Below are 24,780 nucleotides of genomic sequence, written 5' to 3' on the forward strand. Positions count from 1 at the left end.
GTAGTACCTCATTGTTGTTTTAATTTGCAATTCGTAATGACATATGATGTTTACGATCTTTTCATAAGCTTATTTGCCATCTGTATATTTTCAGTGAAGCATCTATTCAGGCCTTTGGCCCAGTTTTTTTGTTGTTGTTTTTAAGAGTTCTTTGTGTATTTTAGATAAGATACCTTTACTAGATACGTCTTTTGTAAATATTTTCTCTCAGTTTGTGGCTTGGCTTTTCACTTACTTGATAGTATCTTTTGTAGAGGAAATCTTGTCTCCTTTTTGTTTAACAGCCCTTTCATTATTTTCTTTCTCACTTATCAAGTTTTACTCTAAGCAGTAAAACGAACCAGGTGGCATATTCAACACTCTGGTTGGAAATTTCTTTAGCTAGATCAGCCACTTTGTTAGTCATATTTTCTGCTTTTTGTATGACTCCCTGGGACAGTGTTGCTAAAGTTTCTGCCACTACTTAACAAGGATTCCCCCTTCCTCAGATTTCCAATAACATTTGCATTTTTGCAAGTCCTCACCCATAGACTTATCAGAGATCATGGGACATCTATAAACAGGTTCCTCAGGGTGCTTTGGGCTTTCTCTAACACTCTCAGAGCTCCCTGCCTGGTTCCAAAGCCCCTCTCACATCTTAAGTTTTCAATATGGCTGTGACTCCGCTTCCAGGTACCAAAATTTGTATCTGTTGCTGCCCGAAAAGAGACCCTTATGTTGTACAGTCTCATTTCTAAGGTTGCTTTAAAATAAATCATGTAGAGGATCGTATTACAGCGCAATCTGAATTTGCAACCTTGAAGAAAGGGTTGGGTCTTTATATGGGTACCTTTGGGCAGATTGTGATGGAGCTAGGAACCTTGGATCTTTAAATTATGTTGAACTTCCTTTGCCAGTGGAAGCAGCCCTTCTACTCCTTCCTAGGAGGTCTGTCTCCCATGGCCTAAAGACCCTATGATGTCCCCTAAAGTTGTTGCCTGCAATGGACTGCTGATCTTCTTGTCATATTCTTGCCATCTTTCATTGCTTCTAGACCTATAATCAGTCCACCTAGGCCCTGGAGGGTGAGGTATAAAATTTAAACTAGGAAGAAATGTGATACACACCAAAATAATTTGAAAGTTCTGTCATTTTGAGAAATATGTATGGAAATGGATTCTAAGAATGTGAAGTCAAGTGAAAGGAATATTGGATCAGGCAATAGTGGTGTGCCTGTGTGTGGTGGGGCTGCTGCTGGTAGATAGGATGTCAGGAAATCCTGTAAGGATTATGCTATTAAGAGGATACTCCTAACAGTTCACTTAGGAAATGAGAAATGTTGGGTACTTAAATGAAGACAGCAGAGTTGGGGATCAGAAAGAAGGAACTGATGCTCTCTGCTCTTCTCACATACTTTTTTAGCACTTGCTGATTAATTATTTAATGTCTTCTTTCACTAGACGAAGATCTTCAATTATTAGGACCACTTATTTTTGTAACAGCATGAGCAACAGCAAACATTATATGCTGGGCATTATTGTAAGCACCTAACATACTTTAATTACTTTGATCACCACACCTACTCTTTAAGTAAGAACTAATATTAAATACATTTTTTAGATGTGGAAACAATGTTACTCTGTTGAGGATCCTTAAGAATCCTCAGGTTTGATGATTTGCTGGAAGAACTCCCAGAACTCAGAAAAGCTGTTATATTCATGGTTTCAGTTTATTACAGTGAAAGGATACAGATTAAAATCAGCAAAGAGAAAAAGCATGTAGGGCAGGAGTCCAGGAAACACAAAGCACTAGCTTCCACTTGTCTTTCAATACAGTCATATGGAAAGTGCTCAATTTCCCAAACTGTGTAACAGGTGCAAAGTCTTACCAACTAGGAAGGCTCTCCTGAGCCATGGAGTCCAGGTTTTGTTGTTGTTGTTTTTCTTTTAGGGGTTGTCATGTTAGTCACCTAGGCATGGAGTGCCCCCATAATTGGCAATTACTCAGTTTCTAGCCCCCACAGAGATAAAACTAATACAGCTTGCTGCGGGACTCAGGTAGGTAAAAGCATGCACTCGCCGTAAGTCACATGGTTAGAATAAACTATATGACATGGCCCATGACTTCAGGTATACAAAGACACTCTTACTTTTATCAGGTATGAAATTCCAAGGCCTTATTGGTTATTTCCTAGAAGCCAGTCAAGGGACAGCCCTCTTTAGAAGATACAGGGTTTGAACACCTTAAGCCTGTGCAGTTAACCTTTTACTGCACAGCTGAAGGTTAAGTAACTTGCCTTCTGAAATACATAGAATAGATGACTGAGTTAAAATTTAAACAGAGGCATTCCGGCTCTACTATCAGTTGTTTTAACCATATACTCTATTGCCTTTTGGCATCTCTTCTGTCAAACATAAAATCTGGTATATTTGAGGCAGTTAATAAATTTTCATTAAGTGAATGAATGAAAAGATAGTAGGAAACTGTAGGCTGGTTCAGCTGATTTAATAAAGGTCATTGATGTTTTTTTAATCTTTGTGAAATATCACATGTCTATGTCTACTCCCAAGCTCTCTAAGTCTATAACAGTTATTAGACGCTTGCTGAAGATCAGTGTAAGTTTCTTTTGGCCTCTTCATGTGTGTAAATATTGCTCAATTGCCTGGAGAGTAAGATTGGAAATCTAATTATTTCCAATGTATTAATAAAGTATATGACTGCTTGAAATTTCTATATTTAGAGCTATTTTTTTGGTTTACGGTCTTATGAATTCCTTAATAGCAGTTATAATTGCGCTCAGAGCTAAATACTTGTGATGTTTAAGTTTTTTTTTTTTTTGTATTCATGTGTATTAGCTGATCGCTCTTGGAATAAATAATAAGGTTTGTAATGTAAAGAAATAATTCCTTCTCTAGTAGTTTATATATTTCTCATATTTTTCTACCCATGTGAAACATGGGTACTATTTCCATACTACTATATATGGTAGTATTTTCCATACTACTATAACATGTAAACATTTTAGAAAAAGAGAATAAATCATACCAGTTACCATTTTGGTTTTTTTTTTTTTTAGAGACTTTATTTATTCATGAGAGACACAGAGAGAGGCACAGACATAGGCAAAGGGAGGAGAAGCAGGCTCCATGCAGGGAGCCCGATGCGGGACTAGATCCCAGAACATGATCTCAGGATCATGTCTTGAGCTGAGGGCAGATGCTCAACCGCTGAGCCACCCAGGCATCCCCCAGTTACCATTTTTAACATTTAAAAACTCCTTCCTTTTATCTGTTATAACCTTATTAACATATAATTGAAGTACAATAAACTTTACATGTTTAAAATAATTTGGTCTGTTTTTGCACACATCCATGAAACTATCATCACAATCAAAATAATGAATGTGTCTATCACCTCCAAGTGTTTTTTCATGTCATTTTTCAGTGGTCATTTGTATATTTCTTTTAAAAATTTTGCCTGCTTTTCTTTTGAAATCTATTAAATTTAATTTATTTTTAGGGATCCCTGGGTGGCGCAGCGGTTTAGCGCCTGCCTTTGGCCCAGGGCGCGATCCTGGAGACCCGGGATCGAATCCCACGTCGGGCTCCCGGTGCATGGAGCCTGCTTCTCCCTCTGCCTATGTCTCTGCCTCTCTCTCTCACTGTGTGCCTATCATAAATAAAAATTAAAAAAATAAATAAATAAATATAAATAAATTTAATTTATTTTTAAATTTCAGTATAGTTAACATACAGTGCTATGTGGTTCGGTTTCAAGTGTACAGTGTGGTGATTCAACAATTCTATACATTACTCAGTGCTCCTTAAGATGGGTGAACTCTTAATCCCCTTCACTTATTTCATATAACCACCTCCCCCCCGCCTACCTCCCCTCTGGTAACCATCTGTTTGTTCTCTAGTTAAGAGTATGTTTTTTGGTCTGTCTCTATCTTTCCTTTGTTTGGTTTCCTAAATTCCATATATGAAATCATACGGTATTTTTCTTTCTCTGACTAGCTTATTTCACTTAGTGTTATGCTCTCTAGCTCCATCTACTTTGTTGCAAATTGCAAGATTTCATTTTTTTTTAAAAGATTTTATTCATTTATTTGCGAGAGAGACAGAGATTGCAACAGAATAGCAAGAGAGAGCACAAGCAGGGAGGAGAGGGAGAAGCAGGCTCCCCACTGAGCAGGGAACCTGACCTGGGGCTGGATTCCAGGACCTTGGGACCACAGCCTGAGCTGAAGGCAGATGCTTAACGGACTGAACCATCCAGGTGCCCTGATTTCATTCTTTTTTATGGCCAAATAATATTCTTTGTGTGTGTGTATATAACATATATACAAATTTTATATACATAACATGTATATACAAATTTTATATATATATATACTTATATATATATACAAATCTTCTTTATCCATTCATATATGCGTGGACAGTTGGGCTATTTGTCTCTTATAAATAATGCTGCCATAAACATAAAGGTGCATATATCCTTTTGAATTATTGTCTTTGTATTTTTTTGGTAAATACCCATTAGTGTGATTACTGGATCATAGGGTAGTTCTCGTTCGTGTTCCTTTTCGTTTTATTAAGAGGAAGAGGCAGGGGAGGGGGAGAAGGAAAGGGAGAGAGAGAATGTAAAGGAGACTCCTTGCCCAGCCCAGAGCCAGATATGGGACTCAGTCTCATGACCCTGAGCTCATGACCTGAGCCAAACCCAAGAGTCAAACGCTTAACTGACTAAGCCACCTAGGCACCCAGGTAGTTCTGTTTTTAATTTGTTGGGGAACCTCCATACCGTTTTCCACAGTTGCTGTGCCCGTTTGCATTCCCACCAGCAGTGAATGAAGGTTCCTATCTCCACATCCTCGACAACACTTGTTTCTTAGGTTTCTGATTTTAGCCATTCTGACAGGTGTGAGGTGATCTCATTATAGTTTTGTTTTTTTAAAAGATTTTATTTATTTATTCATGAGAGACACAGAGCGAGGCACAGAGAGAAGCAGGCTCCATGCAGGGAGCCCAATGTAGAACTTGATCCCAGGACTGCATGATCATGCCCTGAGCCAAAGGCAGATGTTCAACTGCTGAGCCACCTGGATGTCCCAATCTCATTATAGTATTGATCTGCATTTCCCCGATGATGAGTGATGTTGAGAATCTTTTCATGCATCTGTTGGCCATGTGGATGTCTTCTGGAGAAATGTCTGTTCATGTCTTCTGTCCATTTTTTAATTGGATTATTTATTTTGGGGGTATTGTATAAATTCTTTATATATTTTGGATACTAACCCTTCATAGGATATTTCATTTGCAATACCTTCTCCCATTCTGTAGGTTTTATTTTAATTTTGCTGATCATTTCCCTTGCTGTGCAGAAGATTTTTATTGAGATGTATTCGCAGAGTTTGTTTTTGCTTTTCTTTCCCCTGCTTCAGGAGACATATCTAGAAAGATGTTGCTACATCCAGTGTCAGATATATTACTGCCTGTTCTCTTCTAGATTTTTATGGTTTCAGGTCTCAGATGGAGGTGCTTAATTCATTTTGAGTTTATGTTTGTGTATGGTGTAAGAAAATGGTCCAGTTTCATTCTTTTGCATGTAGATGTCCAGTTTTCCCAACAGCCTTTGTTGAAGAGACTCTTTTTTTCCATTGCTTATTCTTGCCTTTTTTGTTGAAAATTAATTGACATAGAGTTGTGGTTTTATTTCTAGATTTTCTATTCTATTCCATTGATCTATGTGTCTATTTTTATGCCAGGACCATGCTATTTTAATTGCTGTAGTTTTGTAGTATAACTAGAAATCTGGAGTTGTGATACCACCAGCTTTGTTTTTCTTTTTCAAGATTCTGTTGGCTATTTGAGGTCTTTTGTGGTTCCATACAAATTTTAGGATTTTTTTGTCCTAGTTCTGTGAAAAATGCTATCAATATTTTATTAGGGATTGTATTAAATCATCAGGTTGCTTTGGGTAGTTCCACTCCATGAGCATGGGATATATTCCCTTATCTTTGTGTTGTCTGCAGTTTCTTTCATCAGTGCTTTATAGTTTTCAGAGTACAGGTTTTTCACCTCCTAGGTTAAGATTATTCCCAGATATTTTATTCTTTTGGATACAATTATAAATGGAATTGTTTTCTTATATCTCTTTCCATTTTGTCATTATTAGTGTATAGAAATGCAGTGGATTTCTGTACATTGATTTTGTATGCTGTGACTGTAGTGAATTCATTTATCAATTCTAGTAGTTTTTCGGTGGAATCTTTAGGGTTTTCTAGATGTAGTATCATGTCATCTGCGAATAGTGGAAGTTTTACTTCCACAGACTTCCAGTACTGTGTTGAATAAAAGTGGTCAGAGTGGACCACTTGTCTTGTTCCTGACCTTAGGGAAAAACTCAGTATTTTCCCATTGGGTATGATGTTTGCTATGGGTTTTTCATAAAGGCCTTTACTATGTTGAGGTATGTCTTCTCTAAACCTACTTTGTTGAGGGATTTTATCACAAATGGATGTTGTACTTTGTCACATGCTTTTTCTGCATCTGTTGAGATTATAGGGTTTTTATATTTTCTTTTATTGATAAGATGTATCATGTGGACTGATTTATGAATTTTTTTTTAAAATTTTTATTTATTTATGATAGTCACAGAGAGTGAGAGGCAGAGACACAGGCAGAGGGAGAAGGCAGGCTCCATGCACCGGGAACCTGATGTGGGATTCGATCCGGGGTCTCCAGGATCGCGCCCTGGGCCAAAGGCCGGCGCCAAACCGCTGCGCCACCCAGGGATCCCATGATTTATGAATATTGAATCGCCTTTCTATCCTGGGAATAAATCCCACTTCATTGTGGTGAATTATTGTTCTAACATATTGTTGGATTTGGTTTGCTCATATTTTGTTTAGGATTTTTGCTTCTATGTTCATCAGAGATATTGGCCTGGGGTTTTTTGTTTGTTTTGTAGTGTCTTCATCTAGTTTTGGTATCACAGAAATATTGGGCCCCATAGAATGAATTTGGAAGTTTTTCTTCCTCTTCTATTTTTTAGAATGGTTTGAGAAGAAGAGATATGAAATGTTTGGTAGAATTTACCTGTGTAGCTCTCTTGTTCTGACTTTTGTTTATTTTGCCTACTTCTAGTCGGGTTATTCTTATTATGCAATTTTAAGAGTTCTTTCCTTAATTTGATACAAGCCTTTTTTTCTAATATATCTTTTTCAAATATTTTCTTCAAGTTTGTGGCTTCTTTTTCACTTTTTAATGTTATTTTATGAATGTTTTTAAATTTTAATGAGACACAACTTACTAATTTTTTTTTCTTTTCTGTTTCATGTTTTTTTGTTTTGTTTTATACCTAAGAAACCTTTATCTACTCCAAGGTTACAAAGATTTTCTCCTGTGTTTTGTTCTGAATTTTTATAATTTTAGGTATTATATCCACATCTGTGATCTATTTTGAGTTACTCTTTATGTATAATGTGAAGTAAGAGTTGTTTTTTTAAAAGATTTTATTTATTTATCCATGAGACACAGAGAGAGAGAGAGAGAGAGAGAGAGAGAGAGAGAGACAGACACAGGCAGAGGGAGAAGCAGGCTCCATGCAGGGAGCCTGACGTGGGACTTGATCCCGGGTCTCCAGGATCACACCCTGGGCTGAAGGCTGCGCTAAACCGCTGAGCCCCCCCCCCCCCCCCCCCCCCCCCCCCCCGGGCTGCCCAAGAGTTGGTTTTTATCGTTTTCCATACAGATACTCAATTGAGTCAACACTGTTTGTTGAAGACTTTCCTTCTGTTGACTACTTTATATCTTTGTTGGAAATCAATTGACTTTGTATTTGCCTATTTATAGACTCTGTTTGGCTTTTTTAAAAAAATATGTATTATCCTTTTTTTTTCAATCAATACCAAACTGTCTTCATTACTATAGCTTTATGATAATTTTTAAAATTAGATAAGGTACTTCGTCCACTTTGTTCTGCTGTGAACTTTTTCTATGTCTTCTGCATTTCTATATGAATTTTAGAAATAACTTTTCCAATATCCATAAAATAGCCTCCTGCAATCTGATTGGGATTGTGTTGAATTTATAAATCAGTTTGGGGAGGAACAGCATCTTAAAAATAGTGAGTTTTCTAATCCCTGAAAGTGATATTTCTTTCCGTTTATTCAGGATTTTTTTCCCAATAAAGTGATTTTTAATGTAGCATTCTTGGATACCTTTTCTTTTTCTTGTATACCTTCTATTAGCTTTATTTTTAGGAATTATGTTTTTGCCACCACTGAAATGATTTTTTCCATATTTCTGATTGTTCTGGATTTTTATGTACCTGTATTTTATATGAATACAATTGAATTTTATACATTTGCTTTGTATTCTCTCACCTTTTAAAATTTGTTGAAGTAGTCGTTTTTTTTTTTAGTTTCTATAGGGTTCTCCATGTAAATGGTCACATAAATGCAATTAAAGATAGTTTTACTTCTTTCTTCCAATCTCTGAGCTAGTCCCCGCTCCCTCATAGCAGCAATGTGTACTGACTTAAGCATTATGTATAGGGCACGCAGATTATCAATGTGTCCAGAGCTCACTTTATAATAAATTTGTGAACAAAGCCAGTCAAATACTACATTTTATTTACCATATCCACATTTATGTCTTTCAATTCACTTAATGATAAAAGTAGGTATTCATAAATTAATTGGCAAAGGCAATCAAATGCTGCATTTTATATACCCTATCCACATGTATTTCTCTTAGTACAGTTAATGGTGAAAATGGGCATTCCTGCCTTGTTCCTGATCTCAAGAGGAAAGAATTTAGTTTTTCAACATTTTTGATTCTGTACTCATTACTCAGTGCTTTTGCAATCATACTGTTCTCTACCCTGATAATTTGTCTTCTCTCAGGGAAGACACTCCTCTGATTTAGGGAGCTTTAAGTTGTGTGTGTTACCTTCTTTTAACACCAAGTATGATTTGAAAAGTAACTGCCTATGTGGTATTTATAGTTTGCTATACATCATTAAAATTAAAATGGAGAATTTAGATGTGGATAGGGCACATGTGTTATTTTATTGATTTTGTTCAGTACTTTATTATATAGTGAACTTTGGAAAACATTGATAATCTATATCTGCCCTACATATAATGCCTAAAACGTCATAGATTGCTGAAATGAACCGAAGGGTTACACATTCTAACTTGTAGTTATTTGCTATTAGTTCTCCACTCCTGCAGCTAATTTACCATATTGCTTTGACTATTAGGTAGAAACAGTTAGGGTATAGATGGAATGCAATCCTGGATTGATTTTTTTTTAATTTGATTTTTCTACTCTCTTCCATATATCTGGCATTGCAAAATCAAGTGCCTGGAGTAGAAAATCAGAGTTGAAATGTCAGAATTTGTTACATTCAAATGTTTACAAATGGTTTGAAATCTTGCGGTTCTTTCCCATTTATGAGTCAATTTGCCATTATCTGTCATATATCCTATATACATAAAACAGCTAAGATTGTTTATGTGTTAACCTAATGGGAGAAGTTGCAGTAGTGTTATTTGAGAGGGATGTCTTTTTGCTCTTCTACTATTTTCCTCTTTCTTGAAAAGTTTCTCATTGGATCAGTCTTGTATTTTCATTGAGCCATATGATTATTAAAAGATAGTATATTCATTTTCCATGCAGCTCTGTTTATGTATCCTTAAAGTTTTCTGGTCTACTATACATTTCAGAAGACTCTGAAATCCTAAAATTAGTCTTAAACTTAGAAAAAGATGGAAGATTCTGCCTATGTCTCAACCCAGTAATGAAGTGATACTGTGTTTCCTTACAGCTATTATTTTTTAGATTGTATTCCTTCCTTCTGAATGCGGCCCTGATTACAAATATTATGTAAACCATCCGTTTCTATGTGACTGTTGTCTCCACTGTGTATTACTGCTTCCTGAATGAGACCTTGACTATACACATCATCTAAATCCTATGATATCCTCTAATAGTCTCTATCTTTATTATTTAAGTGATTAATCTAAATTAACTACTAGGCCTCATTTGAAAGAGTATCATTTAGTATTACTTGTTTACTAAATTGTATAAATGCAGTTTAAAAAATGAAGTAAGGACTCATTTTTTTTTTAAAGATTTTATTTATCTATTCATGAGAGACACAGAGACGGAGAGAGAAGCAGAGGGAGAAGCAGGCTCCACGCAAGGTACTGGATGCGGGACTTGATCTCAGGACTCCAGGACCACGACCTGGGCCGAAGGCAGATGCCAAACCGCTGAGCCACCCAGGGATCCCCAAGGACTCATTTTTGCATTAGTTATCCTTACTTCCTCCATTTTGGGGTGATGTTATCTTCTTTTATAGGCTTTGATTATGTTGCAAAGCCCTACTGATGACAACATTTATGAACTCATATTATGTAAGAAATGCCAAGATGTGAAAGGCACAATGCTTATCCTCTGAGAGATGATATGACTTGTACATAGATGACTGTAATGTAAAATACAAAGAGCTAAAATTCATGAAGTACTTATGAGAGTACAGTATTTGAGGAAAACGTTTCAGGAAAGGTAATTAGTGAAAAGTGTCAGAGTAGAAATACTTCATATCCTAAAATTTAAACTTTTTTTTTAAATTTTTTTTTATTTATTCATGAGAGACAGAGACAGAGACACAGGCAGAAGGAGAAGCAGGCTCCATGCAGGGAGCCTGACGCGCGACTCAATCCTGGGTCCCCAAGATCACGCCCTGGGCTGAAGGCAGTGCTAAACCGCTGGGCCACTGAGGCTGCCCTAAACTTTATTTTTAATTAAGCATGAATTTTATTATGAAAGATATAGAAGAAACAAAATCTGAGTAAAATGAAATAACACATTGTAGTAAAGATTACTCTAAAAATAAAAGGTTTCTTCATTAGAGAGTCTTAGACATAAACATTAAAATGTATTTCTCTCAGAGCCCAACCACCTTTTGTTTTCTCTAAGGGTTGGCCTAATAGCAACAGCAGCATAATTTTTAAAGCAATAGTCATTTATGTTTGTTGTCATTAATTTCAACCTTTCAGCACATATTTACCTACACAGTTACGGGAGCTATTGGTAATCTTATTTATTAAGATGTCTTATTGCCTAACACATGTTTTGAATTTTTGCCAAACATTTGGGTGAGGTTTTCTTTATGCTTTACATTCTGTACTAACAAAACTTTGGTTTATTATTGGTAAGTGAATACTTCAGGCATTTTTCCATATACATTTCCATATATATTTTCCCATATATTTTCTCTCCAGGTTTAAAGGCCTGTTAATATTAGGGAGATCTAAAAATTAAAACATAAAAAATTAAGGGCCAATTATTTACTTCATAAAATTAAGTTTTTTCCCCATTTTAACCAAAGTCCTAAAATAGTTTCCCTATACTTTTAAAATATTAATAATATTAAAGTATTTTAGAAACACATCTTTGATATAGTATGTATCATTTTAATTGATAGCTTTGTTAAATTTTTCTTTTTGCACAAGTGTCTGAGTCATATTATTTCTGTATTTGTTGTTGCCAATTTTTCTTAAGACCCATTTTCTTAGTTTAGGTGTACCCTACTCACTTGAATATCTTGTCAGATGAATTTTTGTGCCCCTCTAGTGAAAGTATTTCAGACTTTACTCTGCACTTCATTTCTTTTCCTTCTGAATGGTTACTCAGAACTGGCAGTTTGTTGGCTCATTGATTAAACCGCAGTAGGATTCTTGAGTTGAAGAAGTTAATTCTAAAATATTGATTGTGTAAGGGATCATTTTAAATGGGAAGGGATGTAGTTATGTTTAGAATTGTTTCAGGACTTTATACAAGCCTGGTGTCTATTGTATAGTATATAACCACTGTTAAAATAGAAACTGGGATTGTGAAAGAGCTAGCTTCCCTGCCCTTCCAGTTCTGTGATTTATGTTTTGAATCTTTATTTAAACTTGCTTTAAATAATAAATCTATTAGTGATCTGTAAATGGCCAGCACTGAAGGTTTGAAGTGTGAGTGTGTATATGGATATGTGTGTGAGTGTGTGTGTATGTGGAACACCAGGTTTACATCAAGTATTAAAATATATGAATATTTTCATTAGAAACTAAACCAAACCCTTCAACCACATGAAGAGTAATGCTACAGTCAGATTTCAGGTAGGGTCTAAGTAATACCTGAGGGGTTACTTTTCGAGAAAAATTTGTGGATGGTATTTCAAATTAACAAAATATAAGCTTATTTAAAATCAAATATAGGCCTTTATATAGTTTGGCTAAGTATTGATGCTAATTCTTTGTTAGTCTAAGCAGCTTTATAATTTTCTTACTGCTAATTTGTGCACCAATAAAAGATGGTGGAATCAACATCTGTTTTTCAGTGAAAGGAAGTTTAACTCTCTTGCAGAAAAAGCAGTGTTTTCAGCATTTGTCATTTAAACAAATAGAAATGAATTTAACAAAATGTTATGTTCAGACAAAGCACCAGATAAAATATTTTATGCTTGTTTTATTCTTATTCTAACATCAAGTCCTCCCTCCAGTGGCTGCTGTTACAGCATTTTCCTTTTTCACCTTATTTTGGAAAGCATGGAATGTTATTACTGTTTTTTTCCTCAGAATTAAAGCCCATTTTTGTGTCATGTTGAAAAATTGGCAGATGATACTCTGTGGGAAATAGTCTTTTGTGACTAGAGCCCATCGGTTAGTAGTAAAGGGGATAGATTCTCCTGAATTGAGTTCTTAGTCTTCATCTTTCTTTCTTTCCTTTCTTTTTTTTTAAGATTTATTTATTTATCTATGTGCAACACAGAGACAGAGAGAGGCAGAGACACAGGCAGAGGGAGAAGCAGGCTCCAGGCAGGGAGCCCGACGTGGGACTGGATCTCCAGGATCAGGCCCCGGGCTGCAGGCGGTGCTAAACTGCCGCGCCACCGGGGCTGTCCAGTCTTTATCTTTCTTTTTCCAGTTGCTTATAACTGCCCCTATGCCTGCATAAAAAATGTTATTCACTTATATATTCTCAGAGGCCAATTTTACTAATTATACTTTTAGAGGCAATATACAAAACAATGAACAAAAACATAAATGACATTTGACATTTTCAGAAATGCATCCTTATATTTACATATTTTATTGTAAAGTTGTTGAATGGTTTTTTTTTTTTTTTTTTTAATTTTTTATTTATTTATGATAGTCACAGAGAGAGAGAGAGAGGCAGAGACACAGGCGGAGGGAGAAGCAGGCTCCATGCACCGGGAGCCCGACGTGGGACTCGATCCCGGGTCTCCAGGATCGCGCCCTGGGCCAAAGGCAGGCGCCAAACCGCTGCGCCACCCAGGGATCCCGATGAATGTTATTTTTAATAGATGTTTTAAAAACATTTACAGTTTATCTATTTATTTATTTATTTATTTAAAAGATTTTATTTATTTATTCCTGAGAGACAGAGAGAGACACACAGACACAGGCAGAGGGAGAAGCAGGCTCCACGCAGGGAGCCCGACGTGGGACTTGATCCCGGGGCCCAGGATCACACCCTGGGCTGAAGGCGGCGCCAAACCACTGAGCCATTGGGGCTGCCCAGTTTATCTTCTTAAATAGCTGGTACCAAAGCTTTTGAGTAAATCAGTTTTTATTCAGAAAATTAGTTTCATTTCAAAATATACAATGAATCAATTGGATTTTAGATTGGATACAATATTTTATTGATATCTGCAGTTTACTCAATAACCTGTTTATTCTGGGACGCCTGGGTGGCTCAGTGGTTGAGCTTTGCCTTTGGCTCAGATCGTGATCCCGGGGGTCCTGGGATCGAGTCCTCCATCGGGCTTCCTGCAGGGAGCCTGCCTTTCTGTCTGCATCTCTCATGAATAAATAAAATCTTAAAAAAAAAACCCTGTTTATTCTTTTGCCTTATAACTACTACTTCTATGATTTATTCACCAGCAGGACACCCAAATTTCTGATTAGATGAGATTGGACTCATTATATTTAGGGGAAAATGCACTGAAGCACAAATTATAGAAGGCAGCACTATTAAAATTAGTCATAATACTCTTTTTCTGTTAATGCTTTTATCATTTATTTAAAAATATATTGTTGATAAATAAAAAAAGCTATATGCAGCCAGGGCCTGTGTGGGATTATGTGCATGTTATGTACTGATTCGCAAGTGGCCACCTAGTATGTAATGCTTATGAAAGTTATAAACCATGATGATATAATGAACAGCTGTGAATTCACCACTCAATCTCAGACTCAATGCGCTGTCAATAACTAAAATTGACCTAATGTCTCTCCCCATCTCAGAAGTAATCATTATTCTGAATTTTGTGTTTTTCTCTTGATTTTTCTTACAGTTTTATTACCTAAATTGTGATACCTATAAATTGTTTTAGTTTAGTTTGTTTTTGAGCTCTAGATAAATGATATTATATTGTCTGTAGTTTCTTAAGTTGTTAACTCAATATTATTTGAGAATTTAGAAAATTTATCCATATTTTTGAGTGTTATTGTGATTTATTCACTTTCACTACTATATAATATCCACCTCTATTAATACATTGCAATAGATTTGCCCTCCTATAATTGGAGAACAACCCTTTCCAGTTTTGGTTGAGATAGTTCCAGTGATTTTTGCTTCTTGATATCCATGCCTTTGTATAGACCCCTCCTGCATTGAACAGGATTGCTTCCTGTGCTGGTTGAGTGTCAAGGAAGTGATGCTGAGGGCAGTCCCGGTGGCGCAGTGGTTTGGCGCCGCCTGCAGCCCAGGGTGTGATCCTGGAGACTGGGATCGAGTCCCACCTCGGGCTCCTTGCATGGACCCTGCTTCTCCCTCTGCCTGTGTCTCTGCCTCTCTCTCTCTCTCTCTCTCTCTCTCTCTCATGAATAAATAAATAAAATCTTTTTTTTTTTAATAAAAAGGAAGTGATGCTGAGACTTTGGCAGCTTTCCCCTTGCTCTCCTGGCTCTTTCTCAGAGGCCACATCTTGGTAATCCTCAAGCCGACTTGTGAAGAAGCCCATGTGGGAGGGAATGAGGCTTCCAACAGCATATAGGTATCAATAACTTATCTGTGTGAGTTACGTGTATCGTTAGCCAGGCCTTAAGATGATTGCAGACCTGGCCGATGTATCTTACCTGTAGCCTCATGAGCCAGATTCAGAACCTCCCACATGGGCTGCTCTCAGATTTGTGATCTACAGAAATTGTGAGAGATTATGATAAGTGTTTATTATTTTTGGCAACTACATTTTGAAGTAATTTATTATGTAGTTATAGATAATGAATAAACTGGCTTTTTGATGACATGAATATTCTATGAACATTTACATACCTATCTTATGGTGTGCATGAACTGGACCAAGTACTGAATCAAGATATGAGATTGTTGGATTAAGATTATAAGAATTTTAATTTAGAGATATCATGCCAGTTTTTCTAAAATTTTTACACTAAGGTATATTTTGCTGTTTTTTAAATGGTGGTTGGAATTTTTTTCAGTATGTTTGTTTATGTAATCTCTATACCCAGTATGGAGCTTGAACTCACAACCCCTGATCAAGAGTCACATGGTCTTCTAACTGAGCCATCCAGGTCTCCCTACTAATTTATATTTTGCTTAGCAGTATGAATAAGAATTTCCCTTTGACTCCATTCTCTTTCACTTCTGATATTGTCAGACTTCTTAATTATTTCTAGTCTAGCAAGTGTAAAATAATACACATTTTTTTCCTTGCTCAAGTTTCATAATAGTAGTTTCCTATATTTTCCCTAAAAGTTTAAAGTTTTACATTATGCCCTTAATCCATTCAAAATTGATCTTTATGTAAGGAGTGAGGTAAGTATCATTTATTTATTTATTTCTATATAGTAGTTAACCAGTTGTCCCAATTGAAAAGTCCATTCTTTCTCCAGTGATCTATTAGTGTCATCTGTGTCACATGAATCTATTATATAGATCTGTTTTGTAGTTCTGTTGATCAATTTATTTATTCCATTAGTAATGACTTACTGTGTTACTTATGATGATACCTAGTAAGGCAAGTCTTCCTATAATATTCTTCTTCTTTAGAAGTGTTTTAAATATTCTTGGCTATTCTTCTTAGAACTTTTTGAATTAGTTTTTCCAAATCTTGTTGGGTTTGAGTGGAATTATATTGAATCCATTTATCAGTTAGAGAAAAATTGATATCTTTAGAGTCTTGGGTTTTCCTGTCCGTGAATATGATACATCTCATCATATATTTCAGTCTTCATTAATGTCTTTCAATAACATTTTATCAATTTGTGCATATAGTTTTAACACATATTTTGTTGGACTTAATTCTTTGTAGGTTTTTATTTTTTGCATTTAAAAATGATGTCTTTTTTTTTAAAAATTATGCTTTATAACTATTGTTGGTGTTTATAAATATACTTTGTTTTTATATATAAATCACTTTAGCCATCATGCTATATTCTCTTTTTGTTTCTAATAATAGACTTAAATATTCTTCGTTTTTGATCTAGAAATTTTTGTTTCTTGGCTCTTCTTATTTTGTTTTCTTGTTTTGTGTAGTCATATTACCTGCAAATAAAAACTTTCTCTTTTCAATCCTGATACATTTTTATTTACTTTTTCATATTTTATACTAGTAGAACCCCCAGAAAACTTCGATTAGAAGTAAAAAATAGTAAAGTGGTAATGATGGGCATTCTTTTCTGGTACCTGATTTTATTTTATTTTTATTTTTTTAAAGATTATTTATTCATGAGAGACAAGGGGGGGGGGGAGAGAGAGAGAGAGAGAGAGGCAGGCAGAGGGAGAAGAAGGCTCCATGCAGGGAGCCTGACATGGGACTTGATCCCAGGTCTCCAGGATCACGCTCTGGGCCGAAGGTGGCGCTAAACCGCTGAGCTACCCAGGCTGCCCTGGTGCCTGATTTTAAAAGGAATGTTTTTAATATATTACCATGAAGAGCAATTTTACTGTATTTTTGTTTTGTTGAACCTCTTTATTATGTTAAAGGTATTCCTTTTTTCCTACTTTGCTTTGACTTCTCTTCCAAAAATAAGTATCAAATTTTATTAAATACTTTTCCTGCAGATATTGAAATTGTTATTTCTTCCTTTATGATAATTTAGTGAGCAACATTTGTAGATATTCTAGGTTTTGTAATGGACCTTCTTTGTTATTCTCAACAGGAGGGTCACTCAGCAGAACCATCTATAATGTTGAAATCTAGTTGTAAAATTCTTGACTCGCATGATCATGGGAAGGGATTCCACCCCTTTGTGCTCATGTAGACAATAGTAATGAGAGCCATCTGGCATACTGTGTTTAAGCATAGGTCTAATAACATAAATGGCTTAGCATTCCACACAGTGCCCTTGTGCTGACGACTTCAGTGCCACAGAGTTAATTTCCTGTAATTAATATTGTGGCTAAGTAAGAGTTGTCTTTGTTAGGGCAAAATATTTTATAGACGCCAACAAGGTTCAAAGCTTTTGGAATAAGAGAATTTTGTTGCCTCAAACCCTTTGTTAATTTAGGAAAGGTATGAATTGTGTGTATTGTTTTCCGAATGAAGTAAATAACCACTGTAACTAATATGGTAGTTTAAAATGATGACTTGAGATTCCAAATTCCTAATTCTCTGTTTTTTAAGATCAGATTTTGTAGTATCACAGCAATATAGAGCCTCCCCAAATCTTTCTGAATTCATTGCCTGTTGGTTCCATGATTGGGCGTTGTTGAAATATGGTACAAACGTGAAATTCTAGAAAGTACTATCACTTTATAAAGAATTGGGAAATTCTAGAAGTGAAAAAAATCCATTCTGAAGGCACTTAAATGATAACATTCCTCATCGTTAACACATTTCGGTAAAATCAGACTTCACAGAGATTTTCTCCCTAAGTAAACAACAAAGAATGCACTGTCAGTAGACACTGAATATGAGTGGTACTTAAATGCCTTATTTGCAGTACAAATGTGGTCTCCACAAAGCTTAACTTTACCATTAAATTTTATTGCTGATGTTATTAGTATGGTTTACTGGCATTAAGAGTAAATTGCTTGATTATATGCTTAAGTTTTTCTTTATTTTTGTTTGTATAGCAAATGGTATATTTCTAACTTTGAAGTAAGTTAATACAATATGTGGGATCAATTCTGATAATAATAAAGCAATTATTATTAAATTTCATCCTTTGTTAGAAATTAGGTAAAATTGGGGTGTTATTAAATGGTATATAGTCAAGGAATTAACTAAATCATAACCAAAGTAAATCAGTAAATCATTAGAAGAGGTATGTAAAGAATAGTGACAGGCCAGGGAGGCACATTGTCATTGACAGACAACATGCAATGCACAGACTTGGAAGTAGCTAGACTAGAGCACTGTGATTTACAAAAACTTTATATATAATGTTTACCTTTTATACCTAGGAAATACTGTATTTGCCCCTAATGTCTAGATGGAGCAGATTGCCAGCCTAGCTCTGGTAGGAAGGATGGCAGGGACATTTGAAGAGAGAAGTTCTTTAAATGAGTCTGCCTACAGTCCACTTATCACTTCTGTTTCATAAAAGGAATAGAGAAGAATGAGTGGAAGGGGCAAGCCTCTTCCCCCTCTTCCTCTTCTTGACATTTTGAAATTATAGCTGGAGAGAAGACCTGGAGAGAGAGCGAGCCATTTAATATTTGTGAGGTACACTACTCCAGTGTATACCTCTTTTGGACTATGGGAATCCTTACCTCAAAAAGAAACCTTGTACCTATTAGCAGTCACTCTTTACTCCCCACCTCTAACACCCAAAACCCATTAATCTACTTTTTCTTTGTGTGGATTTGCCTATTCTTGTCATTTCATATTATAATGGTCTTTTGTAACTGGTTTCTTTCACTTAGCATAATGTTTTCAAGGCTATTCATGTTGTAGCATGTATCGGTACTTCATTTTTTATTAATGAATAACATTCTGTTGTATGGATATGCCATAATTTGTTTAATCATCACTCGATAGACATTTACTTTTAGGCAGTTATGAATAATGCTTTTAGGAATATTTATGTAAAAGTTTTGCTATGTATATGTGTTTTCATTTCTCTTGGATATATACCTAAAGTGGAATTGCTAGGTCATATGGTAAATCTGTTTAACATTTTAAGGAACTGCCAAACTTCTCTAAAATGTATACCAGTTTACATCCCACCTAACAATGTATGAGGGTTTCAGTTTCTCTGCATTCTTACCAGTACGTGTTATCATTTTTCCTGTTGATTATAGCCGTGCCTTAGGATGTGAAGTGGTATGTTTTTGTCGTTTTGATGTTCATTTTCCTCATGACTAATAATGTTGAGCATATATTTTTTTGTGCTTTTTGGTCATTTGTATATCTTCTTTGGAGAAATGTGTATTCATATCCTTTGTCCATTTTTGAAATTTAGTTATTCATCTTCATTGTTGATTGCCAGAATTCTTTATATATTCTGGACACATCTTGTCTCTTAACACGTAAATTTTTTTTCACTTTCAGAAAAAATATTTAGAAAAGTACATTATCACAGCTTGGATTTTTCAGAAGCAGATGCTGAGATAAAATTTGGAGTGCAAGATGTTTATTAAAGATCAACACTTAAGAAAAGGAGGAGGACAACTGGATTGATTGGAGGGAGAATTTGGATTAATGCAGGTCTGATGAAACCTCCACCAACCTGATAGTGAGCTCTGGAGCAATATTGCCTGTCAGAGTTGTCCTGCATTAGTCTGAAATGGTGGTGCCTTCATATTCCAACCTGGCTCAATCAGCAACTAAGCCAGGCAGCCTGGGAAAGACATGACCTTGAATAAGGCAACTCTTAGCATCTGAGACAGACTCTGAAGTGGGCAACAGTTGGAGGCTCTTTGCTAACTGTACTCCTTGCCACTGAGTAGCAAGTTCCCCTTAAAGAGGGCATGTAGGCTGGGGGTTTACCTTCGTGTCTACCACATGCATATTATATTTTAAAATCTAAGTTGAACCTTGAGTTTACATAGTTTAGTGAGTTACTGGTAAGCATATATCTGGAATGAGATTTTTTTTTTTTTTTGGAATGAGAAAATTTGATGTAGACTTTTGAAAGTAAGGTATTAGTACTATTTCATAGTATTGGCTACTTCAAAAACCTTACGGATATAGTTAGTTTCTACTTGTCTAATTTGGCCTGGAGTTATGTATATTTATAATATTGTTTATGTTTTATTGTTTATATTTACCATAGAATTCAAAGTCTCTAAAGTAGCTTATGTGACATTTATACTTGACCCATGTAAATAAAAGAGGCTATTTGTTTGAGATACTGTTTTTCCAATGTTTTGAGCTTATATTTTTGAGAATTATTTTGTCCTCAGCCATAGTTCTGCTATTTCTGCTCCATATTATGAAAACTTCATAAAAGATTGCTTAAATTACTTTTTTCTTTTGAGAGTCTTCAAATGTGAGTATTTTTTTAGTCTTTAATTTATTAGTTTCAGTTTTAGCATTGTTTTGCAGATATTCTAAGGATTTCATTCTAGCCTTGTTGAGTTTGTCTTTTTGCTAGACACAAAACAATGTGACACCTACCCAGATGGCTTCCAGTTTTGGAACCTGTTAAAAAGGCACAGTAATGCATTATTAGTTTCTTCTGAAATCTTTGTATTTTATATGCCTTAACTTTTGATTCTTTGTTTTAGATATTTGACGTACCAAAGGATTGTGAGGAATGATGAGGAATAATTTTTTATCAATCTTAATTCTGAACAGCAACCAAGTAGACTGAGACAGTTTTGGTTGACAGCTTTCATCTCTATATAATTAAGTACATCCAACTTGGTCAGTCTCTAAATTGTAATACTTCCTGATAATATAAATTAGTACATGAAAGTGAAAACTTTCTGTAGGATAAACTTGAAATTGAAACTGGAATAGTTTAAATGGTTTGACTCCACCATGCAGGTAGAGGACTCATAAGTAGGTGCTTCTTCTAACTAGGAGTCAGAAGACCAGAGTTAGAATCCCCTTACCATCTGGGATGCTTGAGCCAGGTTATTTAACTTTACAAAGCTCAGGATGCCTCATCTCTATAAAATACAGATATATCAACTACTCCTACCCTTGCCATTGGTAGTGATGACCTAGTAAGGTAATGAGTATGAAAGGACTTGATAACTTTGTGGCCAACATATGCTGTTTGGGAGATAGTTAGAACAGTATTCTTTGGACACATTTTTATCTAAATTAGGGCAGAACTTACATACTTGAACATTTTCCAGACATACATTTTTAATAAGATTAGAAAAAATATGAATAAATTATATTTTAAAAATTAATTTAAATTTCATTATTTCTATCTTCAATATAGTCTTGGAAACCCAAGTCAACTCCACAGGTATTTATAATGGGGCTTTATTAATTCTTCTTAGAACTCATCCAAATGGCACACATCAGAAGTTTCTCATTCCTCTAAGTTGTACTGAGTTGGGTGTCCTTGCGTTTGAGTACAAATTTTTTTTTTTTTTTTTTTTTTTTTTTTTTTTTTTTAAATTTTTTATTTATTTATGATAGTCACAGAGAGAGAGAGAGAGAGGCAGAGACACAGGCGGAGGGAGAAGCAGGCTCCATGCACCGGGAGCCTGATGTGGGATTCGATCCCGGGTCTCCAGGATCCAGCCCTGGGCCAAAGGCAGGCGCCAAACCGCTGCGCCACCCAGGGATCCCACGTTTGAGTACAAATTAATTGGAACCCAAATATGTTTGAAACTATGTGGATTACTAATATTTATAGAGAAATTTTAGTTTTCAAAATGTTTTTTGTATACATTCTTCAATATAATCTTCATAATTGCCTGTACAAGGAAGTGTTCTTATTTTCTTTGTCATTTCCATAACTTAGAGAAGTTAAAGAGTTTCTCAAAGTCACCCAGTTCCTAGGAGGTGGAATTGAGATTAAAAAGCTCACTTTCTCATTACAAACCTCTTATATTATATTGCCTGGTAAACTAAAGGAATTATTTTAGAAAGGATTAGATTGGAGTCATCTATTTGTACTCCTTGCTAAGCCTTGATCCAAGCATAGATGTCATTCTCTATAGAAGCTGTCATTTTCTATGCACCAAGAGCCCATATTACTCTGGGCTTTATCTTCCATGTCTGCTCCAGCCTGATGGCCTTGTTCTTCAGCCTTTTCCCTATTGCTCCTGTGTATATGTATACACGCACACACACACACACACACACACTCTCACACACTCTCCAAAACACATTTTTTGTGTGCTGCAGCCTCAAAACTATAAGCTATCCAGGATTATTTTATTTTATACTTCCCTCATTGCATTCAGAATATGAGGTGGCGGGGTGCCTCGGTGGCTCAGTCACTTAAGTGTCTGCCTTTGGCTCATGTCATGATCTTGAGGTCTTGGGATTGAGCCCTGAGTCAGGCTCCTTGCTCATCAGAAGCTTCTCCCTCTCCTTCCTCTTCTTCTTCTGCCCCTCCCCACCGTTTTTACTCTCTAACTCTGTCTCTTAAATAAATAAATAAAATTGTTAAAAAAAAAAAAAAGAATGTGAGTTTGGAAAGGCCTTCTATTGTGAAGTCATCTATATCTAGTTCCTATTTAATACCTACCTAAAAACAAACAGATGGAGAAAACTTAGACATCAGTGTATTTTCCTATACATAAATACTCATGCCACATTTTGAGCAAACAGGGCAACTAAGAAATATTCTACTGTTTCATGTTTTGAAATGCTGACTGGATAAAGATTACAGATGACAAGTTATTTATAGCTTTATTTAGACATAGTGGATTCTCTGTTGGAATCATAGAAGGAAAGAAGATATGATAATTGCTTTGTGTAGTTCACAGAATGAAATTGCAAACTGAGATGTTTTGAATCTAGTTTATACTATAACCATTTCTAGGAAACCATATTTAAACAGCACTGGTTATCATGAAGTATACAACATGTCAACTGTGTCCCAATTCACATCAGTAAAAACCTTCTACCACTTTATTCCCTATAACCTAACCTCCATCAGATAATACTAAATAAACTATGTTGAGTGTACATATTAATATATATCAAATGTATCAAACGGCTTGCTGGCTGCATTTTCAGTAGTGTTTATCTGTGGTCATGCAGGTTATAACTCTGAATTTTTATTAGGAAAACTAAATTGAGAATTTATAATGTTCCTGATTTAGCTTCACCAGCTGTGCCACAGCCATGGAAAATAACTCGAGAGGGTAAAAATCTAACAGTGAATAAGAGAGCAACAGACAAATTGCTTTTGCTTCATGCTTACCTGCTTTGCATCTGCTCCTAGAAGGTTTAGGATTACAGATGATAATTAGTAGTCTCCTAACATGTATCATCACTTTAGTAAATTGTGACGTATTTTTGTTATCTCATATAAAATATGATTATTAATTGCCGTATAACTTTGAGAATCTTAAAAATGATTCTTAAAAATGTGAATCTTCTTTTTTTCCCCCCGTCTTTTACTCATTCATTTGTAAATTCAAAAAACAAATGCCCAGTGAGTTGTAGACATGCCAGACATGTGCTAGGGACAGACATGATACTTCCTCAGGGAGATCAAAATCTAAAAGGGGAATGTATTATTAAACATTGCACAGTATTTAGAGCTTTTTTTCCCCCAAGGGTTTTTTTTTTTTTGGAGATATAATTGACATATAACACTATGTAAGTCTAAGGTGTACAATTTTGCAAATGATTCCACAATAAGATTGGTGAACATATCCATCACTTCACATAGTTAACTGTCTTTGTGTGTTGTGATGAGAACTTTTTTTTTTTAATTTTTATTTATTTATGATAGTCACAGAGAGAGAGAGAGAGAGGCAGAGACACAGGCAGAGGGAGAAGCAGGCTCCATGCACCAGGAGCCCGATGTGGGATTCGATCCTGGGTCTCTAGGATCGCGCTCTGGGCCAAAGGCAGGCGCCAAACCGCTGCGCCACCCAGGGATCCCGTGATGAGAACTTTTAAGATCTACTCTCTTAACAGCTTTCAAGTATGCAGTACAGGATTGTTAACTACAGTCACCATACTGTACATTAGATCTCTAGAGCTTTAAAATTTGAATCTGGAAAATGACTCTAGCACCAAAAATATCTTATAACTTATTAAAACAGTCACAATGAAATAATAGTATAAATTACTCTGTTTAGAAATTAGGTAATTTGGGGCCAATGAAAAATAACTGCTTATATTTAAAAGAAATACTGGGTTGGTGGAGGGATAAACAATGCAAGAAGTCCATATAGATATTAGTTGTGGAATTGTTAACAGAGAGCAGTGCGTGGGATCTCTCATTATGAACATTTCTCTTGAATTTCTGCTATAAGATGGTGTATAATAGGGAATTACTGGTAAAACTTGTGCTCAAACTTGTAAGATTTGACAGATAAGACTAATTCTTGCATACAAATATTGCTTTTTTATGACATTGTGATAATTATTCTAGGTCTTACATATTTTAAAAATGGCTATTTGGCAGTTTGTTTTGGTAGCTAGAGAGTTAAGCCCCCACCTGGCCATGACCATATCTCTTTTAACTCACCACTGCACCCTGGTGTCTTACACGTCACTCACCATACAAACTACATTCCTTCAAAGGAAAGGAATAAAATCCATATTTTATTCATGTAGATTTATAAAGTTTTCAGTTACCTATTCACAGAACTTCTTCCCTGCTAAGTGAAAATGAGTTCCCAATCAAAAATATTCTCATATTCTAGT

At 35.5% G+C, this 24,780-nt stretch overlaps 1 protein-coding gene across 7 annotated transcripts in view; it reads left to right on the forward strand.

The window, feature by feature from the left end:
• FAM172A (family with sequence similarity 172 member A) overlaps positions 1-24,780 on the forward strand; it is a 418,896-nt gene that overhangs the window by 10,199 nt on the left and 383,917 nt on the right. Inside the window, exon 1 of one of the 7 annotated variants that reach the window (XM_041752629.1) lies at positions 20,709-20,847. The exons of the other annotated variants lie outside the window; for them this stretch is intronic. The gene's annotated coding sequence lies outside the window, so the exon portion shown is untranslated. Of the gene's footprint in view, positions 1-20,708; positions 20,848-24,780 lie in introns of those variants that run through there. 7 annotated transcript variants of the gene reach the window in all.

This window comes from Vulpes lagopus, chromosome 4, assembly GCF_018345385.1.
Source record: "Vulpes lagopus strain Blue_001 chromosome 4, ASM1834538v1, whole genome shotgun sequence".
Lineage (NCBI taxonomy): Eukaryota > Metazoa > Chordata > Mammalia > Carnivora > Canidae > Vulpes > Vulpes lagopus.